The following is a 7,241-nucleotide window of genomic DNA, read 5'->3' on the forward strand; positions in this document are numbered from 1 at the left end:
CTCAGTCCCCGGCCCCCTCCGCCGGGATCCTCTCAGCCCCGGGATCTTCTCAGCCTCCGCTCCCTGCAGTCTGGTTCCCCCAGCCTCGGATCTCCTCAGTCCCGAGTCCCGCCGCCCCGGGTCCCCTTCAGCCACGGCTCCCCCGGCCCAGGGTCCCCGGCTTCCTTCGGTCCCGTTCCCCTCCCAGCCCCGGGTCCGCTCGGCCCCGGGTCACCCTTCCGGGTTTCCGCCGGTCGCACTCCGAGGTGGGCTCCGCTCGGGCCCCGATCCGGCTTTTGCGGCGGGAAGACCCCTCACCGGCGTTTGCCCGCGCGCAGGCGGCTTGGCCGGACCGGGTCCTGGGCCCGGTGTGTCGTTGTTGCCCCTCGAGGCGGCTGCTCACCGGTCCGGCGGGTCTGGGCGTCTGTGCCGGAGCTCGTTGCGGGCGCCCCTGGCTCTGGACCTTGTTTTCGTTCGCCGCTGGGGCTTAACAATTTGGCGCGGTCGCGGGTAGAAAGGTGCACGGGTCCCGCCGCGTTCGTACCCGGCACGCGGACTGTGGTGCAGGGTCGGCGTGTTTTTTAAGCAGAGGGGTCTGCTAACGTCTTTATGTTTAGACTCTGGACTCCTCAGCCCTAGGTTGTTCCCATCGCATCTCCTCCCAAAGCAGCCCTTCGTCCATCCTCCAAAGAAACCTTTTAAAACTCCGAGAAATCTGTCATAACATTTCAAATTGCTTCCCAAGTGAAATGTTGAGAATAGTTTCTTCCAATCCAAAGCTTTATTTTTGGGGCGAAGATCAGAAACTTTTTGAAGTTTGAAGTGTCCTCCCAAAGGCCACTTGCGTGTCTCGTCTTGCCACCCTCTGACTGTAATTCTGTTAGACTTTCATAGATGGTTCGTTCCTGATTCTTTTCACTCCTCATGTTTATCTCATAGAAATTTCACTTCTAGTGCTGGTAGTTGTCCATAGATGTTTTCATCTCTTCTCATAAATTTTTCCGTGCTGACAGTCCTGATCCAAAACCAAAATCCTTTTCATCAGTTAGTTGGGACTTCAGGTCCTGTGGTGGCAGCCACTGGTGGTGAATTATTATGACATTTGAAGAAATTTCAAATCTATATAAATACGAAAGGTATTTCTTTTTGCCTGTATTTGTAATTGCCTAGCTACTAGCATGTGTACCCATTCAGACTTTAGGCTCCTTAGCAAGCTTTCTCTTACTGGGGCACTAAGGATGAGAAGGAGAATTTCCAGAGCCTAAATAAAAAAGTTGATTTTTTTTGTCCCTACTCTTGTATATATTAATGAATGAACAAGTCCCTTCCCCCCAGTCAACAGTGTCAGTTTAGCAGATGCACTTTCTTTTTGTTTTCCAAAATGAACACAGTTTTGTTTCCCTCTTTATTTCAGGGGTGGGCAAACGTGACAGCTTGTGGGCAATGTCCTACCCGCTGCCTGTTTTTGTAAATTAAATACTCAATGGGACATAGCCATATGCTCTCATTTAGGTCTTGTCTGGTTGCTTTTGTGGTGCGAGTTGAGTGGCCTGTAAACGGTAAACATATTTACTATCTGGCCTTCAAAAGAAAATGTTTGCCAACTCCTTTACTTTATTAAAAACAACACATATTCAATGTAGAAAGTTAAAATGAGTCAGAAAAATGTAAAGGAAAAAGTAAATAGAATCACAGCAAAAATCACAACACAAATCAAGGGTTTGTTTTTATGATTATCTTTGTAGAATCTATTGGTGATTATTTCTATGTAAATGGGCTTATATTGCCAAATATTGGTTTGCAGTCTGTTAAATACTCATTTTTATTTGGCAGTTGAATACATTGTATTTTCTGTATTGAAGATTTCACTAGAAGGGGCTTGATGAACCAAGTTTTCCTTGTTTGTTTTACCAGTCAAGGTTTTTTTTTTTTTTTAATGAGACATAATAGATGCTTATTGGTGGTAGACACTATTTATTGAACACAATAGATGCTTATTGGTGGTGGACACTATTTATTGAGCACTTATTACGGACCAGATAGTTTTCCAGTCTACATGTTACAAGCAGTGAGTCATTTAATGTCTGCAGCAGCTCAGTACAGGTACACAAACTGTTGTCCCTACTTGCACATGAGGGAACTGGAGGCAATGAGAGATTAGCTGCCTGAGTTGGTCAGATAGTTAATGATGGAGCTGGGGTTTGAGTCCATGCAGTCTGGTTTCCTGGTGGCTCAGTCAAAAAAAAATCTGCCTGCAATACTGGAGACCTGAGTTCGATCCCTGGGCTGGGAATATCCCCTGGAGGAGGGCCTGGCAACCCACTCCAGTAGAATTCCCTGGAAAATCCCCATGGACAGAGGAGCCTGGCAGGCTGCAGTCCATGGGGCCACATAGAATCGGACACGACTGAGCGGCTGAGCACACACAGTCTGGTTTCAGCACCCAGGCCCTCAATAACAGGCCCTCAATAGACAGTTGAGAGGTACATAATGTAAAAATTCTTCCTTATGCTCCTTACTCTCTGTAGGAAACCACTGCTAACAAATTTGATATAGAGCTTTCCCTCTCTCTTTGCATATGCAAATGTTTATTTGCAAATCCATCTAACACATGCAGGTTTTACAAAAATTAAGGCTTCGTTAGAGCAGTTTTAGAGTTACAGAAATTGTGTGGCTAGTAGAGAAAGTTCTCATATCACCCACACTCCATTTTCCCTTATTAATAACATCTTTCATTAACATACTGTTTGTTACAATTGATAAACCAATGTTGCTTCATTGTTAATTAAAATCTGCATATTAGGATTCAGTTTTGTATTACAGAGTTTTTAAAGTGGGATCAAACCAGTCATTGTTCAGCAAGTGTACTTTTTTTGGGGTGATTTTCAAAAAATAGTGCTTCTGGACTTTTAAATGCAAATGAACAATCTTAATTCACTAATATTCAGATTAATAACACAAGTTTAGCATTTTCCCTGGAATGGAAAATTTGCTTGGAAGTTACTGCTTTTTTCGTTTTTCAGAAGTTTATCCTGTAGCACCAGCTGCTCTTCACTGAAGAAGCAATTACTTTTGGACTGGACATTCTGGCTCCTCCATGAAGCTTGTTCAGTTTCTTGGAGATTTCTAGCTGTTCTTCATCAAAGGAGTGGTGCACACCCCCCATTTACATCAGCTTCCTCTTCACTGAGCCTGGTATTTCCCCACCTATCCAGATGGTTCTCAGCGTTCTGTTCCTCAGCTTTCAGAAGTTCAGTTCCTGGAATGTAATCTTTAGCATCTTAGTCTCCATATTCTTGCACCCTTGATTTTATTGAGGCCTCTGTAGGCTTACCCTGGAGTTCCTTCTGTGATACCTGAGGATTCAGTTTTCAGAAGAACTGAATCAGAGTTCTAGGAGAGGTCAAGAGTGTATTTTATACTGGGCCAAGTCTTCAGGAAGTTTTTCAGTCATTGAGCTATTGTCTCTCTCAGGGCATTGCTTCCTCCTGTCATGACTTGCCCAGAGTTCTTGTCATGACAGAATGGGTGGCGTGGTCCTGAGCAGCACCTCAGGGGTCTCTGGGACTACCAGGTGCAGAGAAGTTGGTAATGCTAACAGAAGGGTCTTGTTCCTCCTCTTGGTGCTGCTGCAGAAACCTGTGCACAATGGGACAGAAAGAGCTTGTGAATTCTTGCCAGTCTGGAGATGAAGTTCATGAGCAGTATCTTCACTTCAGAAGTTTGCTTATAACTCTTCAGCTGCTTTAGTGGTTTTTCTGCAAATCTTTGGAGCTCCTGAATTGAATGGATCATTGAGAAGTTAACACTTGTAACTTTTCTCTTGTTTTTGAAGTACTTTGGTAACATTCTTGTCCTGTGTTCGGAGCCTCTCCCGGAGGCATGCAGCATTAGCACTCTAAGTCCTTGCCCTGTTCTTCTTGTTCATCTTGCCCTTGGAGGAATGTCAAGGCAGCTATTCATACTTCGGTGACCTTAGAGAAGCATACAGTTGTGATAACACTGACTGATGGTCTTGGCATCATTTCACTTGTTTCTTCTGTAGTTTAGTCACCACTTCCAGAGATATCTTGGCTGCAGTTGCATTGCTGCCCCTTAACATGTGTGTGTGCAATTCTGCAATACACATTCACTGTATTCTTGTTTTTTGCACCTTTATTCTCATCAGTCACAAAATGAGTGTACAAAGTCTTAGAAGCTTACATGGCATCATAGAGGTTCAAAAAAGAACTCTGGCAGCCTTGATGGATTGATGAGGTTCTTGGTGAGGTCAGAGCTTTGCAAGGTGTTATTGGGAGGTCTACATTCAGGACAGCGTAGGAGAGAAGGTCTTTTGGTTCTTGAGGAAAGTTGTCTAGATGTTCTGGGTGGCAGTGACCAGTCTGTGCCATAAACATCACCAGCATTGCCAGTTCTTTGCTGGGTTTGTCTGTTAGTCACTCAGTTGTGAGTCATGTCCGACTGTGACCCCATGGACTGTAGCTGACCAGGCTCCTTTGTCCATGGAATTCTCCAGGCAAGAATGCTGGAGTGGGTTGCCATTCCTTTCTCCAGATTTATTTGGTTGCAATTTGAAACTCTCCCATATTGGATGTGCAGTGAATATTCAGCTGTGTAAGCTTCTCAGTGTAGACCAGAGGGTCTACTTTATTAATCCTGTAACTGCCATAGGTTGCTGGGCAGCTTGTGTTTATTTCTGCTTGACAAGTTGACTGTAGACTGACTTTCTTTGAGCGTTTCTCAGAAGACCCACACCACTGATAGTAGCCAGCCCTTCTCAGGCTGGGTCTTGGAGTCCTTCTTCCAGGTGTGACCAGAAGTAGCACTGGGAGCTTGGCTGATGGCGGCATCTTGGTCATAGTATGTTTAAGGGGCTTCCCAGGTGGCTCAGTGGTTAAAAAAAAAAAAAAAAAATCTACCTGCTAATGCGGGAGACATGGGTTCAATCCCTGAGTCAGGAAGATCCCCCAGAAGAGGAAATGACAACCCACTCCAATTTTCTTGTCTGGGAAATCCCATGGACAGAGGAGCTTGGGGGGCTGCAGTCCATGGGGTCGCAAGAGTTGGACACGACTTAGCGACTGAACACATGCAGTGTGCTTAAAAACCAAGGTCCATGATGGCTTTCCAGGTCAGTATGTTTGCATTTACTCCATCCTTTAGTTTCCTGGTATTTTATTGAATGTGTGCACCATAATTTAATAGTTTTTCCTATTGCTGGGTGTTTAGATTGTTTAAATAGATTGCCTAGTGTTTAAATTTAATATGTATGCATTGTATGTACAATGTCGTGTGCTGGTGGCCTTTAGGGCAACTTTCTGTAGCTTTCTTCTTTTTTTTCTTCAATATTTATTGATTTGACTCTGCCGTGTCTTAGTTGCAGCATGTGAACCTTAGTTGTAGCATGTGGGATCTAGTTCCCTGACTGGGGATCAAACCTGGGCCCCCTGCACTGGGAGCACGGAGTCTTAGCCACTGGGCCGCTAGGGAAGTCCCTAGGGTGACTTTCTGAGTCTAGTTACTGGGTTGAAGGAAATGCATATTTTTCGTTTTGATGTATATTACTAGACGGCTACCCAGAAAGGTCACAGCAGTGTAAACTCTTGTCAGAACTGTGGCTGAGGTCTAGATTCTTTATACCATTTTGAACTTTTTTTCAATCTTTATCTGATTGGCAGTTGAACATATCTTGCAGTGTAGTCTGTCTCTCTCACTGGGAGATATATTTTGTTTGAAGTTGGTTTAGAGTTACTTTAGGCAAGACCAAGCTTTCTGTAGTAGTTCTATCTAGTATGTTCTCCCTTAGATAGAGCTGCTCACCTGTTTAGATTCCCTGTCTAGCCCTGAAAGGCAGTGTAATTTTGCCAACCCTGCTAAAAGAATCTGGGTGACTGCCCAGTAGACAATATACTTGTTGAGGATAGGTGTGTATAACTTCTTCATGTCTGTTGCAGTCCTGGTGGTGAGTAAATGTTATGTTCTTTTTAAAACCTAAATTAGATTGTGTTCTTTTGGGCTACTGTGAAGTTCTTTAAAGTGAAGTGCTTTAAAATAAAGTGAAGTGCTTTAATTTTGTTAAAAAATAACCTTTTCAAAGTCTTTGTGTAATGTAAACTTGAAAAATTACAGCATAAATTGGTCATCTTGGGTATATTATCTATATCATCCTTTATTTCTAAAATGAGGTAAATAAGACTGGTTAATATCCTAGGACTTGTTTGTAAGGAAATAATTAACCAAACCTATTTAGTAAGTACATACACATTCAGTTTTGGAAGTTAAAGGACTGGGTTAATTAGGGGGTTTGTTTCATGTAACCCCTGGTTTGGAGTTTGCCGTGTGGTAGAGGGCATGTGTACCGCATAAATGGTATCTTGGCTTCGGTAGACCTTGTAAGTGTCCAGACAGAAGAGAAAGGCTAGCCGAAGTCGGGAAGCTGCCAGAATATCTTTAGGCATGGGGAAAATACCTGTGCAAAAGGACATTTCAAGTTTTTCAGTTGAACACCACACACACACACACAAAAAATACAAAACTTACTTTATATGTGGCTTCTAAGTTACATATTCTTACTGCACTTATGAGTTTTCTACAATGTCCATGCACAGGAAAACAAAGCATACAAAGCATAACGGTCTTGAAGAGAAAGAAATAATTACCCTATTAAATTTTGACCAACTTCACTTTCTTTAGCATACATTTTGTTGTTAGTATATTACCTAATTATTTTTCATTGGTAGCATGTTGAGTTTAATCCTGTATGTCCTGAAATTTTAGTTTCATGAATATGTATGCATAATTCTATCCACATACCCATTCCTTTGGTCAGGAAATAAGCAATGATGGTGAAAACTCCATAGCCTTGTGGAGCAGAAGGGTTATTTTTATTTTCTTCAAATTTATTTTCATTTTATTTCATTCCAGAATTTCTGTAACTTAAAAGATCTGGAAGTATAATTATACGTATTAGTTCAGTTCAGTCACTCAATTGTGTCCGCCTCTTGGCGACCCCACGAATTGCAGCACTCCAGGCCTCCCTGTCCATCACCAACTCCCGGAGTTCACTCAAACTCATGTCCATCGAGTCGGTGATGCCATCCAACCATCTCATCCTCTGTCTCCCCTTCTCCTCCTGCCCCCAATCCCTCCCAGCACCAGTCTTTTCCAATGAGTCAACTCTTCGCATGAGGTGGCCAAAGTACTGGAGTTTCAACTTTAGCATCAGTCTTTCCAATGACACCCAGGACTGATTTCCTTTAGAA

At 43.3% G+C, this 7,241-nt stretch overlaps 1 protein-coding gene and 1 pseudogene across 2 annotated transcripts in view; one reads left to right on the forward strand and one right to left on the reverse strand.

The window, feature by feature from the left end:
* ADIPOR2 (adiponectin receptor 2) overlaps positions 1-7,241 on the forward strand; it is a 43,307-nt gene that overhangs the window by 286 nt on the left and 35,780 nt on the right. The window contains exon 1 of one of the 2 annotated variants that reach the window (XM_010845047.1): positions 5,432-5,941. The exons of the other annotated variant lie outside the window; for it this stretch is intronic. The gene's annotated coding sequence lies outside the window, so the exon portion shown is untranslated. Of the gene's footprint in view, positions 1-5,431; positions 5,942-7,241 lie in introns of those variants that run through there. 2 annotated transcript variants of the gene reach the window in all.
* Positions 2,346-4,829, reverse strand: LOC104992355 (annotated as a pseudogene).

This window comes from Bison bison, unplaced genomic scaffold, assembly GCF_000754665.1.
Source record: "Bison bison bison isolate TAMUID 2011002044 unplaced genomic scaffold, Bison_UMD1.0 scf7180017864213, whole genome shotgun sequence".
NCBI classification, from domain to species: domain Eukaryota; kingdom Metazoa; phylum Chordata; class Mammalia; order Artiodactyla; family Bovidae; genus Bison; species Bison bison.